Source organism: Crocodylus siamensis, chromosome 2, assembly GCF_052110815.1.
Source record: "Crocodylus siamensis isolate JL-2025a chromosome 2, ASM5211081v1, whole genome shotgun sequence".
Classification (NCBI taxonomy): domain Eukaryota; kingdom Metazoa; phylum Chordata; order Crocodylia; family Crocodylidae; genus Crocodylus; species Crocodylus siamensis.
This window is the reverse complement of record NC_143396.1, coordinates 231,700,229-231,713,638: the sequence shown is the minus strand read 5'-3', so window position 1 is coordinate 231,713,638 and position 13,410 is coordinate 231,700,229.

Genomic DNA, 13,410 nt, shown 5'->3' with positions numbered 1-13,410 from the left:
GATGTATCACTTTTTGAAAAAAAAAAATGCATTACATCTCATATTTAATTGGAAAAAAAAATGACTATTACAAGTGTGCCAAGCTATGAAGTTAACAGGGTTTTGGGGAAATAGTGCTGGCTCTACTGTTTAGATCTGAACTGTCACAAAGTTCAGATATACTTAAATCACAGGATTTTGTCAGCTCCCTCCTGCTAATAGGGACTTGCCAATCCTGCTTGCTTAAAAGATATTTCTGGTCTTGAAGAGAGTGTAATCCTTCCCCAGGGGCTAAGCAGAACTAAAGAACAAAGGTTCCCAATATGAGCAAGGGCAGACGATTCATAATCTATTATAACGGGATAGTGCTGCCTCCAAGACATTCCAGTTGAGCTCTGTGTTCTCCCTCTCCCCTGTATCCAGTTGCTGGGTTCATCTTCAAGAAAGGAAGGAGGGGGAGGAAGGAAACTGCTGAAAAATGCATGTGCCAGCTTAGCTAAGAAATGGACAGCGTCTTTTCATTTCTCTTCTCTTTGCTGCATAAACAGGCCAATCATGGAGTCAGCAGCCACCGCAATTTCTGAATCAATATTTATAAAGCCCTTCTCCAACTCCTATTTCATGCCTCATTGGCCACACAACATCCACTCTGAGCAAGCTGGAGAATCCTGACCTTGCTGATGATGAAGTGGTTGCTTGAGGAGAAAAGGTCCCCCCCTCAGCCAGCAATCATAAAGCATGGGAACATCCCCAGTGGAACTGCACGTTACTCTTCACTCCACCCCCCACCCCACCTTTTATCTTCTCTCTCCCCACAATAGTAGCCTTTGCTCTGGGCCTTGAATGTTGACCTTCATTAAAAATTCTAAATAAGCTGCTTGTTCAACAGTGACAGCCAAACTGTGTAAAGGGGGACATTAAAGCCGTGGATACCCCAGGGGGGAAAATAGCTTTGCCCATACTTTTCATGACACAGAGGATTGATTCACAGTGATTCCATCAAATAAAAATAATGGCAGCAGTTACGAGGCACAGAAAGACAGAAAGAAATGGTGGGTATAGACTTGGGACTGCTGGAATACCTCATGAAGCACCATGGACTAAATTACAAAGGGCAGCACTGCCCGAGGGACCCTGTCTGAACACTACAGAGCAACATCTGAAAATCAGATTACACAAACCAAACATAGGTCCAGAGACATCTGACAAGATACAAGTTTCCCTGCAAACTAAGAGAAAACTTTTAAAAGGTTATTATTTTACAGATTGTTAAAGATGTGATGCAGTAGGTATTTATTAAACCAACACTGCCTGCAAACACAATGGGAGGCATCGAGAGCACCACCATGAAAACCTGATTTGTAGCACGAGGGCAGACAATACTACCCTCTTCAGTACTCAGATGCACCACCCTTTCAGTCGATACACTGTGGGAGAATCAGCCAGGCACTCTTTTCTTAAGTCTCCAAAGCAAATAAGAAACTCCTTTGTCTTCCTCGCTGGTGACCCATCCACTCCCCTTCCCTTCTTGCCCCAAACCATCACTGCCACTATCTCCCCAGCCTGGGGACAAGTCCTGGGGGAGGCTCCAGAGTTGCTTCTGCCCACTCCAGCTGAGCTCAGCCAGGGATAGCAGCAGCAGTAGCAGTAGGTCTCCCTCCCTGGTGCCTCCCCTCAGGGTTCCCTGCCAGGCCAGGAGTGGGCACAGCAGAATGAAACCTGCCCACCACCACTCCTGTCGCTAGCCAAGCTTGGCTGTACATGCAGCCCAGCTGCAGTGGAGCAGGAACAGTTCTGGAGTCCTCTCCCCTGCCCCCCAGTTCATTCCTGGGGACAGTGGCAAAAGGTGAATGAGAAAGGAGGAGAGGAAACATGCCACTAAGTATAGAGGTGGGGTGCAGCCACCCCTGCAGTGCAAGTTGCTGCTCCCCTGCCCCCCCTTTCCAACATCCTGGATCCGCTTGTCAATAATAAACAGATTTACGAGGATATATCATAGACACTGCAACTGGGCATGCCTATGGCTATCTGTGATGCCACATAAAGCAACTGGAGGTCAAATAAAAAACTGCTATGGCAGGTATTAAAATAAAATACAGCTGTTAATGAGGGAGGAGGTTGGGGGAATGGGAAATATAGATCCCACCTTTATGCAAGCAAAATAGGAACATACTTCTTTGTACAAATGGCATTTAGACTTCCAGTTTGCTGTAAGTCCCATACTGTGCATTTCCAGTAGGGATGCACCAATAGAGATTTTTTGGGCCAATACTAATGGCCAATTTTTAAGGACCCATATCAGCCAGTACCAATCCTATTGCTGATATGCGGCCCGGCAGCTAGGAGAGCAGCATCTGGCTGGTAATTTGGTTGTGGGGGAAGGGGCAGGCAGAGAGAAGGGGGCGGTGTACAGATCGAGGGATGGAGGGACTAGGACTGGGGCTGGGACAGCTGCATGGGAAACTGGTGCCACCTTAGTCAGGGAGGCCCCATGTCCTCCCTGCAACCAGTCCTACCAACCAGGTGGGGAGATCCCCCACAGCTGATCTGACTGCCCTGGTGGGGTGGGGGTGGGGGGAGTGTCTCCCAGCAGCCAGTCCCACCAACCAGGGGCAGTGCTCCCACAGCCAATCCTGCGATGGCTGATCACTGCAGCCGCTTCCAGGAGTGCCTGCAGCAATTGGCTGGTGCTTGCAGGGTGGGGCACTGGCACCCCTGCCTGTTCCCTCCCCTCCCCCTGCCTATCACCTAAGCAGTGAGCACAGCTGGACAGAGGGTGCACCAGTGCTCTCAGGGGATGCACGTGCACCCCCTACATCCCAGGAAAAAGGTGCTATTTAAGCATGTTTAATTTTTCCTGTCAGTACTCCTAGTTCTTTAACACAGTTCTGCTGCTCATTCTCTGAGTTTCCTCTATATGCATTATCAGCACCTTTCTGGGGCAGAGACTACTGTGCACTGTATTCTAAGTATAGTATGCTCTGCCTTATGTCAATACAAGTTTTGTCACTGACTCCATTTGGGAGTTGGCTCAAACCTCAAGTTGGAATCTACTACTACTAAATGTTCAGGGGCTATCACCTTCATGGCCAGTTATAGGAAGCCTGTATATAGGTAGTTAACCTTTCCCCTCCCCCCCCAAAAAAACCCCCCTCAAACGGTGCAAGTCAGATGTTACAATGAGCCCTCCTGCCAGATAAGGTCTCTTTCACCATTACTGCTTTTTGAGTTTATTTCTCCACATAAGCCTGTCTTTCATGTTATTTTTCCCACCGCATTCTACTCTATTAAGTTCTGTTTCAAGACTCCTCCTTTGTGTTTATCTTATGTTTACTTTGTCTTCTACATTAGCAGCATCAGTGAAATTACTCCATGTGCTTTTTCTTTTTTGGATCCTAAATAAAACAGACTCAGAGCTAACATCTGTATCTGTCCCTTGACTATTTCGCCTTAGCTTGGCTGCCTCATTTTCCTGCATACATGCTTCTTTGGCTCCTTTTCTGTCCATGTGACAGAACGCTTATCCAAACCAACTTGAATTCATTTTTCCATTTAGAACTCACAAGTTGTTACAAAATACTTTAGTAGGCAGAGTCCAAAATATATGGCATATTTGGCATTGCTTTCAACCAATACATTACAGTCAAATTAAAGCAACCATGTCTCCCAATGTGCGTACACAGAGATAGACAGAGTGTCTTTGGCCCCAGTCATGGCCAATGACTTGCCTACTCAAAGTCTTATGGACTTAAACGTAACTCTCACAAGAGAAATACATTGTGGTTAGAGCTCTACACAAGCCTGGAGACTATCAGTTTAAACTTGGCTGCAATTGTGCTGCTTTATCTAATTAAAGATCTGCATTAAAATATACCATTTAGAAAGCCTGCAGACTGTTAACCATTTGGTCTGCTCGAACATGACTTGGATAGTGTTAAACTGGCAGCAATGGCTCTCTCAAGATATGTCCACAGGGTTATTTAGGGTCACCTCCCATCAGCCCAAGCAAAGTGAATCATAGAATCATAGAAATAGGGTTGGAAGGGACCTTGTAGATCTTCACGTCTGACCCCCCGCCAGAGCAGGAGAAAAACTGGGCTCAAGTGACTCCAGCCAGGTAGGCATCAAGCCTCTTCTTAAAGACCCCCAAGGTAGGAGCCAGCACCACTTCCCTTGGAAGTTGGTTCCAGATCCTAGCCACCCTAACTGTGAAGTAGTTCTTATGGATGTCTAATCTAAACCTACTCTCCAACAACTTGGGGCTGTTATTCCTTGTTATGCCAGGGGGCGCTAGGGGAAACAAGGTCTCTCCCAAACCCTTCTGGTCCCCCCTAGTGAGTTTATAGACAGTCACCAGGTCCCCCCTCAGCCTTCTCTTGTGAAGGCTGAATAGGTTCAGGTCCCACAGTCTCTCATTGTAGGGTCTGCTCTGTCTTCCCCGGATCATGCGGATGGCGCTCCTCTGGACCCTCTCAATGTTGTCCACATACCTCCTGAAGTGGGGCACACAGAACTGGACACAGTACTCCAGCTGTGGCCTGACCAGTGTTGCATAGAGGGGGAGGATCACCTCCTTGGCCCTACTTGAGATGCACCTGTGGATGCACGACAAGGTCCGGTTAGCCCTGCCAACTGTGACCTCGCATTGTCAGCCCATGTTCATCTTGGAGTCAATAATGACTCCAAGTTCCCTTTCTGCCTCTGTGCTCTCAAGAAGGGAGTTTCCTATCTTATAAGTGTGCTGCTGGTTACTACTGCCCAAGTGCAGCACCCTGTACTTGTCAGTATTGAAACACATCCTGTTTTTGTTAGCCCACCCCTGTAACCTATCCAGGTCTTGCTGCAGTCTTTCCCTCCCTACTAGTGTGCTCACCTCACCCCAAATTTTGGTATCATCAGTGAATTTAAACAGGTTGCTTTTCACCCCGTCATCCAAATTGCTGATAAAGAACTTGAACAGCGTGGGCCCAAGGACCGAGCCCTGGAAGACTCCGCTGCCCACTTCCCCCCAAGTCGAATATGACCCATCCACCACTACCCTCTGAGTATGACCCTTCAGTCAATCTGCAATCCATCTGACTGTGTAGGCATCAATGCCACAGCCGCCTAGTTTTTTTTAATGAGGATGGGGTGGGAGACTGTGTCAAAGGCCTTGCTGAAGTCCAGAAAGACTACGTCCACGGCAACAGCTGCATCCAATGCTTTTGTGACCTGATCATAAAAGGCAGTCAGGTTGGTCTGACATAATCTGCCCCTAATGAAACCGTGCTGGCTGCCCTTGAGCATCATCCCTGAAGCTGGCCCATTGCAGATGTGCTCCTTGATGATCTTCTCAAAGAGTTTCCCTAGGATTGAGGTAAGACTGATGGGCCTATAGTTGCCTGGGTCCTCCCTCCTCCCTTTTTTAAAGATGGGGACCACGTTGGCCATCTTCCAATCATCTGGCACCTGGCCCAAACAGCACAAGCACTCGTAAAGCCATGCCAAGGGCCCTGCAATAACCCCTGCTAGCTCCCTCAACACCCTGGGGTAAACCTCCCCACTCCTATGACTACTTTACCTTGCGGCCAGCACCAATCATCTACCTGCACTTCCTCCTCCTGGAGTAAAGTCTTTCTAGGAATCAGTCTGCAATTACTGACTTCCGAGCTTGGCTCCAATTATGGGTAGCAGAGGTAGAGAGTAGAGTGCAGAAGGGCTAAATCAGAAGGAATTGTGGGATTGTTGCCAGTGTGTTTACAACTTGCAACACCTGGATTAGTTCCAGAAATGCTGCAATGAGGGATGTGCCAGGAGAGGAACAGGGGTGAGGTCACCCTCCAACCATGAAGTCTAAAGTATCATCCAGGACTGGCCTGGACTCCTGCCAGAAGTCAAGCTTACAGATGCTCATGATCATCAGGTAGGCCTCTGAGAGGGACCTTAAGAGCTACTGCATTTATTACTATGGATATAGCCTCTGTGGTTCCCACAGCCAAAGCACAGGAATACTGGTGCTTCCCGATCTACTAAACCTACTCCTCACTGATGCTACCTGGCAATGCATGAACCAGTCAAACCTGCTTCTACAAAATTAGAAAGTCTAATTTGCATAAACTAGGAGTTGGCAACTATGGTTCATGGGCCACATCCAGCCTGGAAAAAGCTGGGGCTTCAGTGGCAGTGGGGGCCTACTTATGTCATACTGTGGTGAGGAAAAGCAGCAGCAGCAGAAGTGGCTGGGTCCTAGCACCAGCCTTCCTTGGACCCAAACTGGGCTGTTCCTGCCCAGTCACACAACATTGCCAAGCACTGGCACAGACCTATCCAGCTGGGAGCCGTGGAAGGTAAAGGAAGGTCACGTGTTTTGTACACAGGACTTGGAGATCTAGATTCTAACCCCAACTTTGTCACTTACCTTCAAGTGAGCATTTGAACAAATTGCATCACGTAACTAATTTATTCCTCAATGTCCCCAGCTGTAAAATGAGGGACAAAAATAACAACAACCTACTTCAGGATTGTACATTAGACTGAACTCATCAATGTTTATAACTTTCTTTGAGACCCATTAGTGAAGACTGGCATGGCAGTACAAAGTAATAAGGTAGAAGAAATCTCTTTGCTGTTGGTTATTGTTGTTCTAAACGTTTATGATTTGATTGCCAGTGTAGAAAGCTTCTTGAGCAAGTTTGCTGATGAGATGAAACTGGGAAGGACTGTGAACTCATTGGAGGATGCAAGCACAATTCAAAAGGATCTCAACAGATTGGAAAGTTGGGCTAGAGCTAACAGGATGAAGTTCAAAAGCAAGGTGCTACACCTCGGAAAGAATAATCAAAAACACAAATGCAAAATGCATGACACCTAGCTAGATGCCAGCTCTATACATTAGTACTTGGTAAGATCACAGACTTAATACAAGTCTGCAGCGCACTGCAGCTGCACAAAAGATGAAGTGGTCATAGGATGCATCAATAGAAGCATTAGGTTTGCATCATGAGAGGTGATGGTTGCGTCTACTCAGAACTGATTAGGCCTCATCTGGAGTATTGTGTGAAGTTCCAGGCTCCACATTTTAAAAAAAGGACAAGAAGTTAGAGAGGGTCCAGAGACAGGCAACAAAGATAATCAAGGGCTTGGAAAGCAAGTCATACGAGGAGAGGCTGAAGGAGCTACACATTTTTAGCCTGTGGAAAAGGCATTTAAGAGGGGACATTACAGCAGTCTTCAAATACTTGAAGAGCTATCATAAACAAGAGAGAAAGCACCTTTTCTCTCTTGCTGCAGAAAGTAGGATGTGAGCCAATGGCTTGAAATTTCACCAAAGTAAATTTAGATTGGATATCCAGAAAAGCTTCTTCACTGTAAGAATAGCGAGGCAGCGGAATAGACTGCCTAGGAAAGTTGCAGACTCTCCATCACTGGAGGTGTTCAGAAACAGGCTGGATAGCCACTGGTCAGGAATGATCTATGCACAGCTGTGCCTATGTTCTACCGTGGGTATTTCCCATGCTTCTGGGCTTTGCTGGTTGCTCATACCCCCCTCTTTTCCTGGTGTATTTCAAGGTATTTTTAAGGCTTCCCAGCAGCATTGGTTGTTGGCTACTCCTGAGGCTGCGGACTTTAACTGGGGTATACCAATGCTCCTGCTGGAACCAAAGCTGGAGGTTCCTAGCTAGAGGATCTTGCCCCTCCACTCAGGGTCAGACCAACCACCATATTTGAGGTCAGGAAGGAATTTTAGCCCATGGCCAGACTGGTATGGACTGTGGGGGTTTTGGCCTTTCTCTGCAGTGGGGCATGTGGCACTCTGTCCAGAACCTCTTGAGCATATATTGACAATATTTCATACAAGCAGGACACTACCTGCCATGGTTTTCCTGCTTACCTGTGGCAAGTTAAGGTGCTAGATCTATGTTGCATCAGGGTTGATGGTAGTCTTATGCAGTTTAGATTATAGTTGTATGGGATCGTTTGGATAGGGACGGTCCTGCCCCAGGTAGTGGGGGTTGGACAAGATGACCTCTGGAAGTCCCTTCCAGCCCTACTTCTCTACAATGCTATGACTGCATTAAGAAACAAACCTTTTAGAATATTTCCCCAGTGCAATAAAACAAAGAAAGGAAGCAAACTCTTTTAAAGAGGAGTGTCTGTTTGGGAAACAGAACATTGTGCAGGCAGTGGAAACCTGAAGGGTTCCTTCTGAGTTTCCTGTGTCCACACCATGGGACTCTTGGTCACAAAGGTGCTCCTGTGAAAACAACCCTTGAAGACCAAATTTTTTTTCCAGAGGAGTTAGAGACCACAGCTGATGGACACCCCAGCCAATTAAAAGTTGCGGGGGGGGGGGGTTGTTTTGTTTTTTAGGGTTTTAAGTCTTCACTCATTCCTACTTATCTGAAAGTATTTATTTCCTATGATATCCCATTATAAAGCTCATGGATTACAACTGGCTGTCACTTGTCACCCAAATAAGGCTGAGTTTGAGCTTTACCACAGTCCTAATTCAAAGAGAACAGCATGACCACATCACAATTCACCATTTATGAAGACGTCAGTGAGGAGGTTACACAGGCTGCCAGTTGGCCATGTGACTACAGCATCTTAAATAGCTTTCAAATCAAATCATGGGTAATAATATTTTGGTGACTCAAAAGAAAAAAGCCTTTGTCTCCGAAATTAAGATCTTCTGATTTCAATTTGATCTCTTGCTGCTGAAATGAACCACTTAAAGTTCAGATGATGGGTGGCAATTTCCTATCTGGGATTATTTAGAGCATCGTAATCAGTTGATTGACATATTTGGCACATTTCAGATTCCTTATGAATTTTTAAAAAGGAGAGCATTTTCCTTTCCCCTTTTTTCAACCTCCCCACCATGAAGTCCTGCCTAAATACTGACATGTCAGTGATTATTTGGACTGATTGTACAGTTTAATAAAATCCTAGCCAAGTACATAGAATATGGAAATAGTGGCAGAAAGGAAGAAGGTAAAGAAAGGAAGAATGAAGGATGATAAGAGAAGAGAGAAGGAGACATGGACAGATGGGCATATAAGTGATGGTATAAGGAGGTGAAGAGAGCAAAGTGACACACAAGGAAAGAAAAAGCATAAGATTCACCAAAACAATATAACCACAAGAAACTAAGGGAATAAAATCAGTAGTAAGATAACCAGGTGTCCCAACAGAAAGGCATGAAGGAACAAAACATTAATGTTAGAACATCAGCACCATGCACTGAGATAGCTTAACCTCGTGTAAGAGTGGCAAAAATTTCGAGGTAATAGGGACAGTAATACGCGCTCATAGTAGCCACCCAGAATTAATTTGCCAGGAGGACTGATCCAAATCCAATGGTATCTTGTGCTCTTCCACAGCCAATCCATGATGGTTCAGAGGAAAGTAAGAACACACAATACCCGAGATAGCACTATGTGCTGGAAGTAGAGAACTTCCTAAAGAGAATTCTACTGAAGATCCGTTCCAGGTAACATGAAACCCACTCTTATTCCACCATCTCTCATCCTAAAAACATAACCAATGGAAAAATAAAAAGCAATATGAAAAGGTGTTGCAAGCTACAAGCAAAGCAGTAACAAGAACAGGTATGGATGTTCCAAACAACACCTTCACCTCCCAAGCACATACCTTTACTGACTGAACTCAACTAGTAGGAAGACCTTGCAGACCCATTATCCTAGATATGTCTGTGGGACACACATGCACAAAAGCTAGTGAATCACAAAGCACTAGAAACTGTGATGTAATGGCTTATAAACCCACTGCCATTTAAAGGATATACTGTAACCACAACTATTATATTAAGGCATACTGAGGGATATTCGCAGAGTGGAGGCCACACACTGGTGGATGAGACCACTCAGACAAAACACCAGGAACTAGACACCCTGCTGAATACTGCAGGAATTAATTGCTTTTCAGCAGAAAATGGTCATGGGCATAGTAGTGTTTGAGTGAAGAAATATCCCTTTTACTATTTCAGGACTACCACAGAAACCGATACAGCAGAGGAATACATCAGGATAAAAATCATGGGATATCCTTTTCAGTGGGAAACAGTAGGGAGAAACCCCCCTCCTCCATGTTCATTTATACTCCTGATAACACAAATTGTCTTCTAAAATAAAGCAGCCAGATCAGAGGACAGCAGGTCCTTAGATGCAAGTTCATGATCTTTCAGATAAGATATAAAACTGAGGTCCTGACCTTGTGCAGTCATTAAAGATCTCATAACGCTTTTTATAAAGCAGGGTTGTTAATCCCAGTGGTCTGGAAACAATGCAATTTAGAGAGCCACCTAAATCATCTTCATAGATTCAAATGAATATGGCATTCTTCTCTACTCCCAGAGCTAAAGTATTATATGGTATTTCTGTGTGCTGTAATACACTACTGCCCTGCTCCTGTCTAGGTCAGCATTAAATGAAGCAATCTTTGTCTATTCACTCCCTGCCATTCTCACAGGAGTGTTATAAGACTTAGTATTTTGTAAAGGGCATTTAGATAAATAGTGACATGGATGAGAAAAAGCAATATTAAAAAACATTTTTATCTTCACAAATCCTCTCCATGTTGGGGTCAGATGGAATGCTTAATGAAAAACTAAAAGAATATTTTTTTCCCCTTTTCAGTGAATAATCCTTCCTGAGAATATTCAGAGAAGGGAGGGCAAGGACTGAGACAACTTGATGTTTCCTGAATAATAAGCATTAAATATGCCTTTTACTAGAACCCTAAGAGAAAGATGATGATGATGATGATGAAACTCAAGGGATTTGAAACCAGTCTTCCAAAAAGGACATGATTCATTGTCTACTGTTAAAGGAAATGGGCCAAATCCATCTAAGGAGTAATTTCATTCTAGTCAAAAGTTCTACAAAAATGACTTTGGTCTAATGTGTATTACTCACCTTAGAGACCACCTCACAGATGGCACCACCTCCATGAAAACAGCTTATTTGATGTGGATTGTTTATAAACATGGCTCATGGATGGCCAGATGAGCAAAAGCAATCAGTGAAGACCCTAGCTGGGCTAGCTGGGAAGGCCTGAGATCCCAAAATACACAACAGCAGGCTCCCAGGGGGCTGAAAAACTTTGTGCCATAAATCAACAATATCAAAAATAACATTTTCAGGATAGTCATAGCCTGATTTATGGAAGACATGAAATATGGATGTAATGAAGCAGGAAGGGTTTTATTCCAATTAATGTGCAGAAGGGCATCCACATTCATCACTAGAAGCATTAACTTGTTAAGATCACTAGATGTCTGCATACAAAACTTCTTGTTCCAAACATTTACTTAGCATTCACAGAAAAGACCAGTATTCTAAATTAAACTCTTCTGACCTTCCTGTCTGCAAAAGCAGATATACTTTTTATGTACCATTCCAGAATCAGATTGACAAGCACATTCGTTAGGGCTGTGTGAAACACCATCATTTTGTTTTGATGTCCATTTTGCCATTTCAAAGGGACAGTGTTTTGTTTCGTCATTTCATTTTGAAGTACTGCCCTATTTTGTTTAGGCGAAACGTTGAAAGTTTTGACCATAGGCTATAATGGGGAATCATGAAAATGCTTAAACCATTGTCATTTCTTGCCTGATTTGGATGCAAATTGCAGGGATGGTAGCCCCATCTGAAGGCAAGAAGCCTGCCAAGTTTCAAGAAGATAGGTGCAGAGGTTTCTCAGAAACTGCACCTCAAAGTCTTGAAAGCAAAACTTGCCAGCAGCCTCCTGTCATCTGGCACACAAATCCAGGGGCTCACACTCCGGGAGGGCTGCGAGGCTGTGCAGAACTCCTCCCAGGGGCCTGGATCTGCACCAGATGAGAGGAGGCTGCTGCCTCGGTGTAGGCTGCACCCAGCCTTGGTCTTAGTGCTGGGGAAGACAGATGCTGCTGCTGGCCCCAGGCAGCTGCAGCAGCCTCCTGTCATCCAGGTGCAGATCCAGGGGCTTGCACCCACAGGAGGAGTCCGGAACAGCCCCACATCCCTGCAGGAGGTGAGCCCCCCTGGATCTGCACTGGATGACAGGAGGCTGCTACCTGGGACCAGTGCTGGATGCAGCTTGCGCCCAGTGCGGCTCCACGGAGCTCAGCCCGGTGGCAGGAGACAGAGCACAGCCCTGGCTCTGCCTGCCTCCCACCGCTGGGCTGCGCTCCAAGTGGCTCCACAGCCCCATGAAGCTCAATCCAGTAGTGGGAGATGGAGCGCAGCGCTGGGTTTGCCCACCTCCCACCACTGGGCTGAGCTCCATGGGGCTGGCGGAGCCAATTGGAGCGCAGCCCAGCAGCAGGAAGCAGACAGAGCCAGTGCTGTGCTCCACTAGCCCCACAAAGCGCAGCTTGGCAGCGGGAGATGGGGAGAGCCAGGGCTGTGGTCCCCACTGGGCTGAGTTACATGGGGCTTTGGAGCCACGCGGAGCATAGCCCTGGCTCTCCCCTGCCTCCCACCACTGGGCTGCTTTGAAAACTGAAACATTTTGAAACTTTCAAATGAGTGCCCTCATTTCATTTCAAAGCTGTTTCAATGCTGTTTCATTTCAATTTCACTGTTTTGAGCTTGAAACACATCAAAACAGCTTCAAAATGAAACACTCAGCAAAATTTCTCACAGTCCTAATGTTTGTTTACTGAAGAAAGGCTTGCCTGTGTGTGCTTGCAATCCTTTCATTTAATGGCCATTTTAACCTTTCCCAAGCACAGGGCTCTATAATACTGTTATTGAACTCTGTAAGCATTTTGTTACTTCACTGGGTAGGAGGAGGAGATCCAGGCCAGGCAGAGGAGTAGCTATGAGGCGTGTTCTTTTGTATATGACCTGCACTCTCCAGAATGTAATGTCTGAGCTTCTTTAACCCAGCAAATGTGTTTGAGTTCATCATTTTCCTAGGCTTCACAACAAACTTATCCCCAAAAGCCTTACTGTCAGGATTAGATTCACAAGCCAATAAGAGGTCAGCAAGATAGATTCAGGAAGCAAGCTGCTCCCCAATTCTAAGACTGTATCAGTGATGAGCATGCAGGACTAGAGTGCTTGGGCTTTATCATAAGGCATTTAATTTTATCTCTGGGACTCACTGGGAAAAATTCTATCCTCCTCTCATAGTTCCAGGAAGCATATCCCAGGTAAACAGTTTCATGCTGTTGTCTTCCTTCTTGATTTCACATAGGGGACTGAACGAGATCATCAAAACAAAGACTGGCACACAAAATGCACCAGAGACAGTCAAGAACATCTGGTTTCCAGTATGCGGTAAGAAGAGCAATTGAGCTTTGCGTTACTGGTTTGGTACAACTAGTTGGAGCAATGTGTGGCTACTGCAAATGAAGACAGAACTAAACCATTAACTGTATTTACCACACCAAGAATGCTGTGCCTATGCTAGTTAAATTCTTATCACGTACCATCTACAGTT